This window comes from Manis pentadactyla, chromosome 14, assembly GCF_030020395.1.
Source record: "Manis pentadactyla isolate mManPen7 chromosome 14, mManPen7.hap1, whole genome shotgun sequence".
NCBI classification, from domain to species: Eukaryota; Metazoa; Chordata; class Mammalia; order Pholidota; family Manidae; genus Manis; species Manis pentadactyla.
The window spans coordinates 49,100,477-49,120,205 of record NC_080032.1 but is presented as its reverse complement, the minus strand read 5'-3'; positions in this window follow the sequence as shown (position 1 = coordinate 49,120,205).

Below are 19,729 nucleotides of genomic sequence, written 5' to 3'. Positions count from 1 at the left end.
AGGAAATAGGGTGGATGGGTTTATTGTGTGTATCCAGGGATGAATTGACAGGCCACACATCACCTAAAGCAGGGCAGTGATCCATGAGCTTAGCAAGATTTACATGACAAGATGCAATGGTTCCTTCAAAGTTATTGGCTAAGTGACATATGGTTTCAATACCAATGTGAGCATCAAAGGGAGATTCATCAGACCAAAATTTGGGTTAACAAAAGCTGAAATTACAGTTTTAATTATTTGATTATGTAAAGTAGTTCTATCTGATGCTCTAGTTTACAAATGTTATTATAATTGCAGACACCCACTCTACGGGTTGGTTTACCTTAATGCAGAGTGCTTCTATTCTTTCCTGAGGGGTCTCTATGAAGTCAGTGTGAGCAGTGCATTATACAAGAGCAACAGGAACTGCCTCTGTGGGCTGCTGGGATGTGAAATTTCTTTATACCTCAAGGAAAATGTATTTAATATAGTAGTACCTTTTATGTTAGCAGGAGTTGGCAAACTACAGACCATGGGCCAAATCTGGCTCACTGTTTTCATAAATAAAGTTTTATTGAAACATAGTGATATGCATTCATTTATCTATTGTCTATGGTTGCATTCATGTGACAATGGCAGAACTGAGTATGAACAGAGGCTATATGTAAACCCACAAAGCTGGAAATATTTACTATCTGGCACTTTAGGAAATGTTTGCCATCCCCTGACTTATAGGGTTCTGTAATCTGGCATATTCAAATTTACCTATTATCCTCACCATAAGAGGAAATTTTTTGTCTCATCCTTCCCATGCTTATTTTTCAGAAAGTGAGGAACCTGAGGTTGATCAGATGATCAAATATGATAATAAAATGATTCCTAGTTCTTCTCAGACTGTAGCTATTGATCAAGAGCATCAGCAGTTACTGAACAGGATGACACGGCCAAGAGAGAGACAAACCTTGTCAGGAGGATTTAGCCAATTGCCACAACGTAGTAGCTGGGTCACAGGTGACAGATCACATGGGAATTTATCTGGACGGTGAGGAAATCCAACGGCAAGAGTGGAGGTCAAACTAGTTGTAACATTGAAGAGTAGAACAGTAGATTGGCTCTAGAATTCAGAGGGAGTGAGATACACAGGGACAAAGTGGAGGCTCCGCGGGAGTTGTCTGGAAGGAGAGTCTGGAATTCTGTTTCATTGGTGATGGCTCCATGATGGGGTCATCCCGCAGAGGGTGAATAATTTCTGCATTTCAAGGGTGGCTATAGTATGTAGAAAAATATGGGTGCCCTTTTCTCTTTTGCCACATTCAGGATGAGCTACAGTAACCTGGTAAGGCATAGAAAGGTGGTCTTTGTTTGCTGTGAGCCAGAAACTCACTTAGCTCTCACCCACAGTTTGAATACATTGACCCTATCAATTCCCTCTGAGTGTGGGCCCAGCAGGTAGATTGTAAGCTCTCTGGGGATTTATTCATTGCTGGTTTCATCATGACGATGTAATTTTACCCAGCTTTGGAGACTGGATCTTTAACTTGAAGATCGAGGAATCTAGGAGAAATATTATGAGTTTGAGTTGTTCTAGGTTGGGTAATCTTTATTTCTGTATAATAGGGTTGGTAGAAGGACTAACATTTATTGATCACCATCTTTGTGCAAGTCATTGTACCTTGACTTCAAGCACATTGTCTCATTTAATCATCTCACTGATCCTATGTGCTTGTGGCTCCCGTACTGGGCTGACACAGAGCAGGTCCAAAGGGGCTAAATGACAGGAGGTAGAGGAGCTGGAAGTTTAATCCAAGCCTAACAATTTATGCTAGTCCAGCTTTTCTTACTACTCCAAGCTATTTCCAAATAAATGGCTTTTTCTGGATGAGTGTCAGAGAAAATTAACAGTTTTTCTTGCTCCGTCCCTCTCTTCTTCCTCCCCTTTCCTTCACTCTAATTTTTATTTTCTTTGTTCCTTTTCTATTGGTGGAAACTGAGAACTGTCAAAAGCATCTTAAGCATTCTTTATCCTGACTATGACCCAGAAGATGTTGACCTCGGTTTTATTTGCTGGAAATAGCGTATCTACTTTTCATTCTACTTCAGTCAAGACCATGCATTTTCAACCACCTAAAATGCTTGCACTTGTGATTAGGTTTTGTGTAAACATTTAAGGGTTTTATTTTCCTTTTAGAAAGGGGTGTTAAGTGAGATTTGGATAGAAATTTGGCACATCCAACATTATGTTTTCAAGTGACTTATTAAAAAGTAACAATTCACACACTTTTTGTATAACACAAGTAGGAATTCAGCTCTCCAAAGTAACATCCCTACTCATTGTTCTATAAAATTAGTAGAAAATTAGATAAAATTATTAATCAAGAAAATCAAAATGGGAAAAGTAAAATAAATATTCCCTCCAAGTTGTTTTGTCTTCGTTGTTATTTAAAGAACTCAGAGATAAATGCCTGTCAAACACCTCTTTTGAGACCTTTCCATGAAACAATATTTAATCTTCAAAGTCAAATCCTGAAGTGGGTAAAATTGTTGGGTATCAAGATATGTTTGAAATTGAAATCTTCTTTGTATATGACATTTAAGTTTTAGAACCTGTGCTGCCTAGTAGTTCATACCTTCTTCTTCACTAATATAATGAGGATAATCTTCCTTAAAGAATGAGGCACAGATTTTTGTATTTCATAGTGCTGGGTTTTTACCTATATTTCCATATTCTTTCAATCTCCTCTATGACAGACACACTTGCCAGGAGGTTGGTAGAGCCTAATGAATACCGTCTAATCTTGAACAGCCCACCTTGATGAGAACCTGGTACTCCTGGTTCACTCTGTAGCCTGTTCCCAAGCCCAGTCCAGGATTCTCCACTATTTGTCTTATGCCTGCTGCCTCATCTTTGTCTTAAATGGCCCCCCTTTCACGTTATCTTCCAGCATGACAAAGGAGAATTGTTCAACCAGGTTGTTCTATTTTATGCCTACTCATATTCTCTTCTTTTTTTTTATACCAAAATATATTCTCTCTCTTCTTAGTTATTTAAAACCTTACTTAGGTATTATTTCGCTTTATGAAGTCTACCTCAATGTCTTACTTCAGACAAAGTTAGTCACTCCTTCCTCTATGCTGCTTTAGCACCTCATTCACATTCTTGTGTTGCCTGGATCATAGTATCCAGCAATTATCTGCTAAATGTCTGTCTATCCAAAAAGCAAGTGCCATGATCCACCTTATCCCTAGTACTTAACTTAGGAGCTGGCAGATACATCCTTTGACAGGTCTTTCCTCTCCCAGGTATGTGTTGAATTGAACTGATAGAAAGATACAAGCAAAATTATCTGGTTCCTGGGAGACCAAATACAAAGCCTAGATAGACCTTCTAACCTGCCAACACACTTTAAAATTTCAGTGGTTTGCCATTAGGTCTTTTAGAGTTACTTCTGTTAGTTTCTATAAAGTTGAATGTTGGGCTAAGAATGTTGAAGGTAATGACTAAGAGATAAAGAAAGTTTAATCTTTTAATTTCTGAATTTCAATCAGATTCATCAATGTTTGTAGCCATAGGTCAAATATCAAGCACACACACACATACACACACACACAGTGTGCGTTTGTGTGTGCGTGTATGTGTGTGTGTACTGATATAACCTAGCATCTGCAAAACCAACAAACACAAGGATTCCTCCTGCTAATGAGTCACTTGAATACAAAATCAACTGTAATTCAAGAACACAAAAACACTAAAGGGTGAGCTTTGTCAGACTAGACCAACTTGTTCTACTTGTTATGCCCCAAAAAACAGGACTGGTGGGGTCCCGGGGTGCAGAGTGATACCTTGGGTTAGAAGGATCATTCTATGTCTCCCCCTGCTGGATGGTGGAATAACTAAGGGGCACAACCCCCAGAAGTCTGAACGGCCATGACCTCACAGCTTTGAAGTGTCCAGTCAACTGAACCTTCCAAACTTTTACTATGGAAGGTTGATCAGGAGTTCACAACAGGATATTTCATCTCCTACCCAGCTTTCTAACTCTACTTCATTAACATTTTGCATTTCTTAACTATTCAAACTTCACAACCCATTGAAATAAACTATTAGGAAACCAACTTTTTGTGTATTTTAATTCCAGGCTATAACTACATTCTGATTAGATTAAATCTGTTTTAAAAAGGTAATGTTTGAAAATAATCTCAAGTGTTACCACAAGGGACACCATTTCCTCTAGTCTTCAAATGATTGTTTTAGTCTACCAGTAAATTTGGAAATAGGAAAAAAGAAAAGTAACTCTTATAAATACCAACACCAGAGAAAGTAAACCCACAGAAAATCTGGGGAAAAAGACTTACCCCGTATATATTTGTATTATTTTATTTCCTTTATTTGGTGATTATATATCTGATGGACTCGAATTCCAAAAGAATTTGAAAAGCCTTTTTATTTTATTTATGTGAGTATTCATGACAAGAGCTGATGTAATCCAAGAGTACACAAAGAAGATGTATGAAAGATGGTTTACAAACAAGAACATTCTCTTATTCAGTGGTGACAGCAAAAAAAAATCCAACCCTTGCCATTATCAGCTGAAAAGCAAAGACTATACAACAAAAGGTGAGGGAAAAATGAGAAGGAAAAAACAAAAATGTACAGAAGTAGGAATTCTCATATCTAAGATTAGATATGAGAACTAAGAATGAAGCACCAAGAAGTCAATGCAATAATGAGCAAAAACAAAAAAGGTCTGATCAGGAAAAAGGGGAAGAGTTAAAAAAAAAAAAAAAAGAGAGAGAACACATGATGAAGAGACCAGTTTTTGAAATGTATAAAGGGCACTCAGCAAGTCTTTACAGGTCTGGTTGTGTGCATAGAATAATATTTGATGCTACTGCCCATTATGTTTTGTTCATTAGGAAACAGTGATATGTCTTTCAAGAAGTGTTTGATTAAAAACAATATAAAAATTTTCACTTATCCATTCACAAATATTTATTGAGTTCTATATTATTTAGGGCTCGTTAATTCCTTAATTCTAAATATCAGTAGCTTAATGCAAGAATTTGTTTCTGACATGTCACAGTCCAGTGATGCCATCCTGGGATCCATACTTCTTCTACCTTAAGGTGCCACCATCTGTAACAAATGGCCTCCAAGTTTGCTGAACAGGAAAAGAGAGGAGTATTACTTAAGAAAGATTTTATGGGCCAGGCCTGGAGGTGGTACACAACTCTTCTGCCTATATTCCATTGACCCCAAATCAGTCATATGATTCCAATGTAACTGTGAAGGGGCTCTGGAAAATGCTGTCTTCCGACTTTCCAGAAAATGATAGCATAGGTATTGATTAGCAACAATATTCTCTGTTTGAGGGTCTAGAGATTCAGCAATGGGTGATGGGTTGGAATAATAGACAAATATCCTGCCTTTGTGGACAAAAAATAAATAGTAAATAAAATAGCTGAGTTAAGTGCATGGGACATTAAAGAGCGGCAAGTGCTAAGGGAGAAATGAAAACATGAGGCAGGTAGAAAGTACAGTAGGGAACAATCACCATTTAAATCAGGCATTTAGGGAAGTCTTCATGGAAAATGAGGCATTTGAAAAAAGATCTGAAGGAGGTAAGAGGGTTAGTGGATATCTAGGGGAAGAAAACATCGGGAAGAAGGTGAGGAGGCCAGTGCGGCTGAAGTGGAGTGAGTTGGTGGTGGCTGCAGTGGTGGTAGGAATTAGGAGGAGATGAGGCCAATGGGGCAGACTTGACTGTGTTTTGTGGTCTTCATGAGGACATCACCTTTCTCTCTGAGTGAGACCAGAGCATTGGAGGGTTTTGAGAAGACGATTGCTGTGCACAGGCCTACTTATTAAGGGTATCACTCTAGTTGCGTGATTGAGAGTAGAATGTAGGGACTGGAGTGCAGGCAGAAAGACACATGAGGAGATACTGCAATGATCAAGGTGACATCGGTAGCAGTAGAGGTGATAGGCAGTGACTGGATTACAGATATATTCTGAAAATAGAGTCAGCAAGATTTGCTGATTGACCGGAGGTATGGTGGAGAGGAGAGGAATCAAGTATGAAACTCCAAGATTTTGTGTCTTAGTAAAGATAGAGTGTGGAAACATAGATTTTTAAAGGGGAAGTGACAGTGTGATCAGGAACCAAGTTTTTGACATGTTAAATGGGAGATGGTTATTAGGTATTCAAGTGGAAATCTGAGAAGGCCCTTGGTTATAATGAATCTGGACTTCAGGGGAGGGGGCTGGCTGGAGAAAGAAGTGTGGTGAGTTCGCAGGCCCTTGTCAGATGGGATCCCCGGAGCAATGAGAGAAGAGCGCCAAGGCGGGACTTTGAGGCACTGCAGCATTCCAAGGTTGGGTAGATGAGGAAGACCTACCGAAGGGACGGAGAGTGAGTGGTGAGGGAGATAGAGAGGAAACGAGAGGGAAGCTAAGGGATGGCAATGCTTCAAGAAGAAGGGAGAGACTGAAGGTAACACATGTTGCTAATAGATCATAAAATGTGGATTGAGATTTGACTGTTGCACTTAGACAGTCACTCATGACCTTGACAAGGGCTTTGTTTCCATCAGGGGATGAGAATGACATCTGGCTAGAGGTCCTCAAAGAGAATGAGAGGGAGGAATTGGGGATTGTGAATATAGATACTAATTTGCTGTGAAAAGAGGGATAATGAGGGACTGGCTGGAGTGGGAAGTCTGTAAGAGGTGGTTTTTCTCTTTAGATATTTACATTCCGCTGAGAAAGATCCAGTCGACAGCAGTTGTTGCCATAGGAGAGAGAAAGGAAATTTCTAAAGCGATTTTCTCGAGTAGACCAGAGTGGACAGGATCAAGTACACAAGAGAAGGCACTGGCCTTTTCAGACAGAGGGGACATTCATTCAGTAACAGGGAAGAAAGAAGTCAGTGCAACATGAGACAGATGCAGGTATGGTGGGTGCACGTGGGAGAACCTGTGGAGCTTCTTATCTGATTGTCTATTTCCTCAGTAAATTGAGAATGAGGACAAAGCAAGAACTATTAGATACTTGAGGAGAGGGGGAAACAGTCCAAAACAGTCACCTAGGAAAGCAGGAGAGTTAGTGGATGGGGGAAATGTGTATGATTGTCAAGACATATGAAGGGCTCACTTGCGGAGAGTAAACAGGAATTCAACGTGAGGTAAGTAAGTGGGCCTGTGTTTCTTTCCAGCTGCATTTAGTTTCACATTGAGTTTCAGAAGTGCCGGTGAAGATAATAGGAGAGTTGGGTTTGACTGAAGTTGCCTTTTCCAAGTGAGTAGGTCAAAGACAGAGGGAGAGAACAAAAGGAGACAGGGGCATATGCAGAGATCATTCGATGACTGGTTGCAGAATTTTCCCTTAATGAGAAGTGTAGTGAGGGTGCAAAGTGTTGAGAGGCAGTGTCAAAGGCAGATCAGTGGGTTGCAGGTGCCTGAATGGGGTTGGAGTATTAGAGGGGGTAAGCTGCTGGAAGATGGAATATGTTGAATTAAAGATAGGTTACACATTTTAGTAGCTACAGTGTCTAGTAAGACATACATGATTGAGAGGGATAGCTGAATTATTGTGAAGAAGAGTTCAAGGAAAGGAGAACACAGTGTTTTGGAATTGTGGGAAATATGGAAGTTTCTATGGCCAGGATCCTAACCTGAACCTAAACTATTTGATGATGTAATTGGCCTACTGCTTCCACACCTGTAAGCAATAAGCTATTACTGATTGAGTCACTATATAAAGAGCTCTGCCCAGTGCTCTGGGCGGAGGCAGAGATGGAGGAGGATTACAGACCTGCGGACTGTTTGATGCAGACATGATTCTAATGCTCAACCTGTCGCTGGGAGAATAAAGCTGAGTATAAGCCCTTTTGCCCCAGGAATGTTCCATTGTCATTTCTCAATCTCACTGAATGCATAGTGAACTTGTCCAGGGCTAAAACCCTGGTAAGACAGGAATTATCTGAAATCACTAAGAATTATAATAAGAGTAGTTTTGTAGTAAATGACCATGTGACAGGAGCTGAAATCTTTAAAGACTTGGAAGGCAATGACTCATTAGCCAACACATGTACAGAATGGAGGGATTATCTGTAGTGCAGTCTGCTGACAAGGGGTTCAGAGCTGGAGAGTGTTGGGAGGTGGGAGGAAGTGAGAGGATTAGAGGGCGCCTACCTCACAACTGGCCTGGTGATATACAAGGGTCGGGAAGAAAAGGCGGCAGAGGAAATGATGTCCCTAGGAGAGAATCTGGGCTTCTGTTTGAAAAGCAAGGTAGATGAGGATGTTGGAGGTTCTGATGCTGTCCAACAGTGAGTTCCGAAGGACACTTGTGGAAGTGATTTCCATCACCAGGAAAAGTGAGAGTTGTGTTCAGAGAAATAAACACACAGATCTGCATGAGGATTTGAATACGGGGATAGGATTTCCAGGTAAAAGAAAGGGCTCTTAGTTAAAGTTGACGTTTAGAGAAACAGTGGATACTTCTACGTATTTGTAGTGGTCCCCATCTCATCACCTCCCTCTCCCTCATCTGTGTCTCTTGGCATCCATTGATCTGTGCATCTCTCTAGTTTGCCATTTGAGGATGCTATATGAATGGACTCCTAGGTAACCTTTTATGATGAATGTTTCTTACTAAGCATAATGCCCTTTAAGTCCATCCAGGTTGTTGCACGTCTCAGTCATCCATCACTTTTTATTACCGAGTAGTATTTCATGTATAGACGAGCCAGGGTGGGCCCACTTATTTGCACATCTAAGGACATCTGAGTTATGTTGCAGTCTGAATGGTTATGTTCTCCCAACACTAATATGTTGAAGCCCTAACCCTCCAGTGCAGGTATTCAACAGAGGTATCTTTGGATTAGATGGAAACATGTGGGTGATTAGCCTAAGCTGACTGAAACAAGTTATTTTCAATATTTTACTTGCACCAGTAAAGTTGTTATGAATGCTTTGTGTACAGGATTGCAATTGTCCTCTTAAATTTTGTTCTGAGCTTCCTTGAAATCATAGGGTTGGGTGTTCTTGATGTGTTCTTTTGCCTAACTCAAAATATATAAAGCCACAATTACTAAAATGGTAAAAATAAGTTTATCCATGAAAACAACATTGAGACACAACCTAAAGAATTACACACACACACACACACCATTATGGATGGTTCTAGCACATAAAATGCTGGGTGAATGAGGCCACTGATGAAAGTTTGATTTCATTTATATCAAGTGCAAACAGAGTTAATCAATACAGTCATAAATCAAGATAGTGGTTATCCTTGAAAAGAGATCACTGCCTTTCAGGAGCTGCTATTATTGTGCTGTCACTTGATCTGGTTGATGGTTTCATTGGTCTGTTGATGAAAATTCATAGAGCTGTATACTTGTAAGAGGTGCACTTTTCCAGGTGTATATATACTCCAACAAAGCCCCCAAATGAACTTCAACATAGGATTCAAGGGCATTTCTAAGGTGTTCCTTTGTTTCATTACTCACTGTAGACTGGAATCCATGATCCCATTTAAAGTTGCAATCGTCAATAACATTTTACTTTCTAATGCTTTCTTTGAGAAAAGAGAAGAGAAGTGTTTCAGGCTTGGTGGCTTGAACAAACTCTCACTAATTTACTTATAGTGGTAGCATTGATTTCATCTGTAATTCCTTTTTTCCTGTAATCGATCTCACTGTCAAAACCCAACCTGAGAACAATGGAATGGGTAAGTGGAGTTCTTATTTATTAAAAGGGCAACATCTCAGAAATGAAATTACAATTTAGTTGGGATAAATTGTCTTATAACTTCATTTTTTTACATTAAAGCTATAATTGAGGGGCATTATATGCTGTTTATCACCGCAATGAAAATGTAGTCGGAATGAACTTCTCAAGGCTGTTAAACTGCCTCTTATTAGCATTGAAACTATACTTACAGCCCATTATCTTGGGCTATATTTTTTGGTATAAGGGAATTGCCATCAAAGTGTACTTAATCTGAAAGGAATTGGATTATAATTGGAGTCTTTGTAAGAGGGGAGTTAAAATTATTTGGTATTGTCAGAAGGTAACAATGTACTGTTGGAATAGTAAAAGAATGAAGTGGTGGCATTGAAAGGACACACTGGTTATCACCGTTTGATGTCAAGCGATATTCTGCATGTTTACTCCTCATCGATCTGGGTAACACAAGAGAGAAAACATTCATTTATCCATTCATCTGACAGGTCTGGTTTTTCAAAGAGCAGTGAAGAGTTTTCATCATGTTCTGTTACCCAACCACACATATCACTTGGTCCTTCTTCACAAGGAGTTAGAATCTGAGAGTAAGAATTTCTGTATTTGGGACATAGTAGGTGCTTCATAATGTCAGTTAAATTAAGTCAACACACCAACAGATCTGTGTAAAGGGAAACATTATTTCCTATTTCTTTTTAATAGATTACTTTAAAGGTAATAAAATAATAGGTATAGGATGATTTTTACCATTTTTATATTCTAATATAGCAGCCTAATTATTGCCAGGCCTGCCCATCAAGATAAAAAATAAATAAATCAACACTGTCATATAATTTAGGTCCGAAGCTGGCAAGTTCTTCTATAAAGGGCCAGATAACAAACATTTTTTGCTTTGTAGACCGTACTGTCACGATCACCACTGCCCAACTCCGCCACTGTAGCCTCAAAACATCGAAAGACAGCATGCGAACAAATGGAGGTATAGCTGGGTTCTAAGAACACTATAAATGCAGAAAGGCAGCTGGCTTTGGCCTGTGGGCCATGGTTTGCAGACCCCAATCTAGATGATTGCCTGGTGACTTTGTGATTGTAAACAGGGAAACAAACCCATGCACAGATATCTCCTGTCTGTATGTGGTCATGAATTTGCCATCCAGAAACAAACTATGGTTTTCTTGGTTATAATGATGTTTATCATATAACTATTATTGAATTATAAGGTGATTATATTATAACACTATAGTTTAATTATAATGTACTAGTAACACTTATTGTTATCATTATAAATAAATGGCACTTTATTTTTTTCTCTTTGAACATTGAAATACAAGCTCTCCTACTCTTAAGTAGAAACACAAAAAGCAGGTCAGTATATTTCTAAAGAAACAAGGAATTTACAAATTCATTTATAACTTGCTCCCTCTTCTTTCCTGATATAATATGCCACCCTCCTCTGTGTGTGTGCATGTGTGTGTGTGTGTGTAGTGTTGATTGAACTGCATAGCTCTAGCTGAGTATTCCCCAGCTCGCCATTGCCCTCCCAAAATCTTTAAATAAGGTGGACTGAGTGAGTTTTTCTCTGTCCTGTCTTATGCCCAGTTTGTTGCCTAATGGAAACAGCAGTTACCACAGGATCTTGCCTAGGCTTTGAAGAGAACCCAAGAAATCCTGAGATGGTGAGAGGGGCCCTCTTCCACCAGGAACAGACACAGGAGTTCTCATTGCTGACCCATAGGCTAGTATTGAAAGTTTGTTCAGAAGTATGCCAGTAAGAGTTTACTGGTACCACTCTTCTGAGAATGGCACAAGTTACCTTGTAGCCAATCACTTGACCTGTCCAATTGCCAGTTTCCTCATTTGTAGAAGTGAGATAATAGCCCCACTTTCCTGGGTTGATGTGGGCATTAAGTGAGAAAAGTGCTTGGTCCTCATAACCAAGAGCAATTCCGTTACTCATGTGTTTCTCCCCTCCTCACGCAGCCCTGTGACTTCTTTTGTTTATGACGAGTCCTGGGTGAATTCCAGGCATGGATAAACAATCCCTGACTTATTCTCCTACTTTTCAATTTGTATTTCTCTTCAAAATCTAACAGACTGACAGCAGGGTTCCAAAGCTGCACTGTGGTGCTGTGACATCATTGTATCCTGTAGCTGTACAAGTAACCAAGAGCAGCAGTTGCCCTATACTTGTATTTCCAGGACTTTTTGACATTTAACACCATTAGAACATATAGCAGAATCCAAGTATGGTTTCCTTGAGGTAAAAATGGGAGTGTTTTTTCAAATCTTAGTGTGTTGAATAACCTTTAGCTGCAAAGTTAACACAGCAAACACTGACATGATGCAAACAGCTCGGTGCAGACCGCCTAAAAATAAATATAAAAAGTTCATAAGCTATAAACCCCCACACACAAACAAAACAAAAAGCTTAAACATTTAAATGGAAAAACGGCTCTGAGGCTTGCAGATTCATGAGATCCCACTATTTATTGTCTTTGATCCATGGAGGTAATCTACTGAAAGACACTAAATATACTTGTACCTATTAGATATACATTTCTTAGATAAACCTACCAATTCACTTTTGGAATTATTGTTTTAAAGGTTTTCTGAAAGCTCTGAAGTTTGGTTGTTTCAACTGGGGCCTCAATTTATTTGACTTTGCAAAGCCACTTGATTTTGGAGTCAGAATTTTTGGATTTGGGTCCTAAACTGATCTTCACTTAGGACAACATGGATGACCTTTAAGATCCTTGATTTTCTTCTTGATATGACAATTGTGACATCCTTTAAGAGAAAGCCTTTAATATTCCTGCAAGATGACACCCTCCTTACTCCACCCTTGCCTTCTACTGGGTGTGGTCCTTAGATGAAGCTCTAAGGCCTGGTATCTCTCATCCTTAAAGATAAGGGCTTTTTCAAGGATGCTTCCTGATCTTCAAGCACCGTTATTTCCTGGCAGGCATCCGTTCCCTCTTTTTAATTGTAATACTATTTCTAAGGTATTTGGAAAACTTCTTATCCCTTATTTCCACCCTTGTAGTTTAATGAGATTGTCCCTATTCCAGTCTCCCTGGAGAGTTCGTATTATTCTAAGCACATCAGTATATCCTGTCTCTCCGATCACAGTGAATTGATTAAAGGACACTCAACCAGTGTATCAGCTCTCAGTGGGACAGTTTGAGTCATGTGCCCTTTCCTAGAACCATCAGGGTGTATGTGAGAACTTTGGCTTGAATGCACCAACAAAGACTTTCTTTTTCCTGCTGAATATGAAGGCAAATGCAGGTATCCAGAGAGCTTCTGGCAGTCATTTTTGGAGTTAGATGTGAACATAACAGGGCTCTTGATGGCATTTTTGAACCATGGGTTCAAACTTTGCTTGAAGCCAGTGTTATCTTTACACTGTAGTTACATAAAACAATAAATTTAGTTTAGTGCTTAAGCCATGTGAGTTGTACTTTTTTCACCAGCCCAAAAGAGTTGAAAATTAAGTACACCATCCCTCCAGATATACATATACATGTCTGAATCTGAGGATGAACTGGAATAAACTCAGATGGAACCCTAGTTGCATAACAAAACTTAGTACAAGATAAAGAGTGACATTGTTACTCCTGTATCCTCCCATTCCATCCAGTTTCCTAAGTTTCTTTCCATCTCTCTCTTAGACTCCAATACTTTTCTATTACCCATATTTAATCCCACTGGCTATCCTATTTCTGATAATAAGACCACTATTATTTAGCCCCTATTGGGCTAGTATGCCTAATGTACAACTCTGTTAAGTAAGCATTATTATTCTCATTTTAAGATGAGGAACCTGAGGTGTTGGATAACTAAATGACTTGTCCAAGGTAGTCTTACAGGCAAGACTAGTAAGTGGTGCAAATGGGATTCAAGTCCAGGCATTCTGGTACCAGAGTCTATGCTTTACTACTTGGTTGAATGGGCAGCCAGGTTATGACATATTACCAGATATGCAGTAAGGTGATATGGAGCTCCAGATTTCCAAGTTTGTTCAATCCAACAAGTATTCATTGAATGTCTAATTTGTGCTAAATACTTTGCTAGATGATGGGTAGAGCCAAGTATAAATGGGCCAGGCAGAGATGCTACTGTCCTGGAGCTTACAGTCTGGTGGAGAACATACACCACCTAGACTGGAAGTATCAGTCTAGTGTGTCCGAGCTCCGTAGGGGAAGCTGCAAGAAGGCATATGCAGCAGAGTCGTCCAAGCATCATAGAGCACCAGGGAGAACTTCCAGCACAAAGTGAAGGCTGTGGTGCGACTTGGTGGGATGGGTGACCATGGCTAATGCCAGGTGTTGGGTGACTGAGAAGTATTTCCGGGAGCTGGAATAATGTGAACAAAATCCTGGAAAGAGCATGGTGGGTTCAGAGAACCAAAATAGTTTAAAATCATGTAAAGATAGAAGCCAGAAAAGAGTTGTGGTAGGTAATCTTGGGAGATAAGTTCTAGAAATCATTCTTCATCTTAAGAAAGATGGCAATGATTGGACGTTAAGGAAAATGTCTTGATTAGGGCAATTCTTTAGAAAATCACTTTGGCTATTTGGAGAATAGATTAGAGCTGGCTGGGCATGGCTGGGAATTGGGAGACTAGGCAGGAGGCAAGGCACTAACGTGGGTGAAAGGTGGCCAAGTCTCAACTAAGGGGTGGGAAATATGAGACATGATAAATATGAGACCTCTTTAGGAAATGGACTTGGTTTGACTTGGTGACTGACTGGACCTGCGGTTGGAGGAAGCAGTGATATTAGAGGGACTCAGGTTGTGTGTAGGGTAACTGGGCAGACACTGAGCACATTCACTGAAATGAGGGGTACAGGAAGTGAAGCGGGATTGGAGGGGAGAGGAGATTAAGTCATTCCTTTGCCATGTCAGTGGTTTCTGAGCTCTATGTTACAGGGTCCTTCTTGATTTAATTTTCTCCTGCTCTCCTTCTGTAATGGTAACTATATCACTATGAAGATTTTCTTCAACTTGGCTTCTGTCCCAAAAAGGCCATTGTAAGTTGAAAACAGTGTTCCTAGGTCAAAAATGCATTTAATACACCCACCCTCTGGAACATTGGGGCTTAGCTTGGCCTACCTGAAACATGTTCAGAGCACTTAAATGAACCTATAGTTGCACAAAATCATTTGACATAAAGCCTATTCTAAAGTAAAGTATTGAATATATCATGTAATTCATTGAATACTGCGCTGAAAGTGAAAAACTGAGTAAGTGTATCAACTGTTCACGCTCATGGCCATGTGGCTGGGTGGGAACTGTGCCTGCCTCGCCCAGCATCATGAGAAAGGATGGGGGAGCATATCAGTAGCCTAGAAGAAGATCCAAATTCACAATTTTAAGTATGGTTTCTGCTCAATGTGTATCACTGTTGCACCGTTGTAAAGTTGAAAAGTTTGTAAGTTGAACCAGTGTAAGTTGGGGACCGTCTGCACTTGGTCAAATACTTTAAATAACTTTCTCAGAAAATAAAAATGTGGAAGAGCTGCTACTATCAGCACAAAAGCCACCCAGCGAGTAGGGACCAGTAGCCCCTTCACAACAGAAGCTCACCATTCCCAATTACGCAGATTTTCTATTAGAGACAGACATTAAATAAAAATAAACAACTTGATGGTACTTGAAGGTTTAAATTATTTGGGGAGTAACAATAGTTGTTCAAATAGTGGTGCAATAGAAATAAAGGTGTAAGCCAACACATCTATGCCAGTCATTTTCATAGGCTTTTAAGCAAATTATCAACAAACCTTAATAAGGAGCCCATGTAGGAGAAATCCTTTGATGAACCCAAATTATAGAAGGAAAACAATGGACTCTTTGAAACCAATTCCAGAGTTAGCCTTGCAAAAAATTAAGCTCCTTTCAGCCCTACATTTGCATTTAGTGCCCTAACACTGATCTGCCACCTTTCAATCCTCCTCAGTATTCCCAGTTCTCAGATGAGGGAAACATAAGCATCTGGCTACAGAAAGTATAGCCAGTGGTCTTCAAAACACAGACTTTGGAAAAGTTGAAAAAGAAACAAATAAGAGGCCTAGGACAGCGTATCTGTGACAGAGCCACTGACTGACCAGTGATAGTTCCTAAGCTCTGGGGTTATTGACAAATATTCATTTTCTTGATTCCCTTGATCTGATTCTAGCTCTGTCTCTACACCCTTCTGTTAGGTCATTAGAGAGATGCACCATAAGAGGGCATGACAGATTAATGATGGATCACCTTGCAGTGAGCCCAGTGGAAACTTTGGAATCCTTCTCAACACAGTGTTCCAGGAGATCACTGGCAATTGGTAGAAACTGGCCAATGAGGTACATGAAGTTACTGGTACTGACTGTATACCCCCCCTTACCCCCCATGTATCAGTGCCCTGTGCCAAGTAATTTTGAATTTCCTCATGCTATTCCTTCTCTTGACTTTACAATTGGCCATGTAACTTCCTTTGGCCAGTGAGATGTTTTTAAAGCTATGCAAACAGAGGCTTGAAATGTGCATTTGTGATTTTACTTCTGCCTCATCCTATGGGCCAAAGGGAATAAGAACCTAGTGGGAAGAGACTGGAAAGATACATGGAAAATAACATGGACACAAAGAAGAGTAAAAAATTGGAGTCAGCAATAAAATCTGCCCCAAACTTGATCACGTCTTTGTTTTCCTGCCAAGAATTAAATAGTGGGTCAAGAGAGAGTATAATGGAAAGTATGTGTGTTTGGAGCAAGAAGAGGCTGTTTGAATAGAATGGTCAGTGAGGGCTTCCCTGAGGGGTGAGGTCTAAAATGTAGGAAGTAACCACACTTGGTAAAGACCAGAGTAAAGGTGTTTCAGGCCCAGGGGACTCTGCCAGCACACAGAATATCTCTGTGTGAACAGCAAAAAGAGCCTCCTCTCTGAAGAGCTGAATTTCGAAGGATGCCCTTCCACTGGACTACCTGGATTGGCTAGCAAAGCTAGGGCTGGATTTCAGTTCCTTTTGGTTGAGCTGCCCTAGGTGCAGGCACAGACAGGGAAGTCTCATGGTGTGTTATGAGAACTATCAGAAAGCCACCATGGCTTGCAAATATAATCAGCCAGGAGTGGTCATTTACACCACAGAATCATTCATTATATCATAAAGATTAATCCTGAGGGCGCTATGAACATCTGAGTTCACTAGACTAGTATGTGTTATTGACTGAACAGAATGCATTTAAAGTTAAAATGTTAAGAATCACCACCCAGTAATCAATCAATAAACTCAAAGAGCCTTTGAAATAAAAATGCACATTCATGAGACAATACAACTCATTTTTTAAGGCTTACATGCGTTATTGTTTAAATGCATCTAAAAGGTAAGGCAGGTTGTGACTCAAGTCAAGGCAAGGACAGAAAACTATTTTTTGTGAATCAAGCCCTGAGAAAGCAAAATGACAAAAGAAGATGGAACTTCCTAATGCGGTTTCTGAGATCATGAGTGGTGAACTTTCATCTTGGTATTGGAAAGTGAGATGAAGGTAGATCACTGAGTTGGGGTCATAGCTCATCCCATTCCATGAATTGTCTGATCAAAGAACCGTGGTTGTTCTGAAGCACTGAGCAGGACTTGCTGGGTCTCCTGTGTACATTAGAACGTTTGGGTTTGTGTCATACTGGAAGTTAGAAGTGGAGGGTGAAATTCTGTGATCCTGGCAGGAAGCACCCCAGATCTTCAGATCTTAGTTCAGGTATTCAGGGGGGGATTCTGAGGCTATGTTCATGAATCTCTTTTCATGGAAGAATCAGAGGGGAGGGAAACCAAGAGAACAAACATGAGAGTGGAGGTTGGGCATTCTGCAGTGACTAAGCAAGCAGCTGGTGTGTGGCTGGACAGCTTGAATTCTCTGTGGGTAGATTGGATATTTGGATGGAAGGGCATGAGTTGCTTGGCTTCAGCTTTAGTTGTGAGCAGCAGGTGTTATAATATGGGCAGCCTGGATCATTTTTTTCTGAGAGGCTGGAGAGGGAAGCAGACTTTTGCCATTGCTACTTTTGTAGCAAAATATTTTTTGCTATTGTTTCTAGTACATCCATTCGGAATCTCATCTGATGGATTTGGACAGAATTAAGCCATTTTAACAAAACTGGGCAGAATTGAGTATTTTATGAGGGTCCTGTTTGCATATTTGAACACTTGGATTTTATTTTATCTTATGGCCAAAGGCTTTAAAATGAGCGGCATTCTTTTCAAAGAACTATCTTGCAAAGATGTATTTATGTTTTTTTCTTTAAGAGAAGGAGAAGGTATGTTTACCTGTATTTTTATCACTGCCTTCAGCAGAATGTGGAGTAGAATTTGTTGCCACTGTGGAAGGTGTTTTTGCTACTGAGGGCACTATTCATTTAATTTACCTGTTCCTTTTGAAAGGAACATCTTATACACGCTGCCACTAGCTCCAACTTGTACAAAACAAAAATTCAGATAGTTTAAAAGTGAAATGCAAACAAGGAATGATGGAATCCTCCCCCTGCTCTCTCCCTCTCCCCAGGAGGCCAGGTGTCCACATGGTGACCTCCACTGGGAAACACATTAGGTATTTCAAAGTCCAGCGGGCATTCCATGGGACCCATAGAGCTTTCTTGCACATTTCACTCTTGCTCTCTGCTAATGACCATCTTACTGCACTGACATTTCCTCCTGAAATCAGGAGGTGAGAAGGATTTTCCCTAGCTGCCTGCTCCCTTTGCAACAGAGTGCCTTTGCAATTGGTACAGCTTTGCCCATCCACAGCGTGAGCCAGGCAAACCAGCGGAGCAGTGCTTGAGCCCCAGGACAGAATGTCTCACTGGTTGGGTAATGGTGACAATCTGGGAACAGGCCGTGACTTATGTTGATCAGCATCTCTCCTGCCCAAACTGATGGCTGGGAAGTGAGCCCCTTGGCCTGCAGAGAGGACAGCGTGTTCCCTCTCTAGCTGGCTGCAGGGTGGGAGGCACTGCTAATCTGAGCAATGTGAGCCCGTTAATCTTGGAATTATCTAAGAAAAGGCAATTGCCTGGCACTTCCTCAGCACACAAAGCAGAAGCTGCTATCAGTCCTGCCATCAATAGAGTCTAATCAGACAGAAGCTTTAGAACAGCTGAGTAATGTACACTCATGTATCTGCCGGTCTCCGAGATGCCACCCATCTGAGTTCCAGAGAAAAGTAGAAATGCACAATAGTTCATGGAGGCTGGTTAAAACTCTATACAAGTTATTCTCAAACTTGGTTGGAGAGACTGTTAAAATACATATGCCTGGTTCCTTCTTTAAGAACTCTGAATTAGTACATCTGTAGTGGGAGCTGAGGATTTGAATTTCTAACTCAGAGGTGCTGTGGTCCAGGGACCTCATATTGACTTGCACTGCTCTACACTCTGAAGGCTTCAGAGCTAGTTTTCTGGGAAATTCCTGCTCTGCCCATAAATGTCCTGGAACCTTTGGAATTTCTGACTACTGGTCTTTGAGCTCTAGTTAGCCCACTGCTTCATAAATTGCACAATGATTCGGAGGTTCAAAGCCAAAGAAATCTGATAAAGATACATCCATTAAGCACTGGCTATTGTTTCCCAGTAACAGGAATTGTCCAGTATAACGAGGTATCATTATTGTTGTGGAGGGGAGAGGAGGCAAAATTGTTTAACCATATTTTTATTTTTATTTTATATTAATGAAATGGAGTTTTAAAAAGTTCTCCCTCTGCTTCTCAGAGAAAGATGTTGGTTTAAACAAAAGTAATGAGGATCTTCTACTTAGGCCCCTGAGGGGTTAAAGGCAGGCCACTTTGCATTTAAACACATCACAAATGTTGATGATTTTGAGATGATCCCTTGATATTGAAACAGAGGTAGGCATTGATTCCTGCTGTGACCAGGCTGCTGGAACATTTGACTGACTCAATAATAATTATCCCCATAGTGTTCTCAGGTAACTGTTGTGGAATTGCTGGCTACATACTCAGCTCTCCCCTCCCCCAAT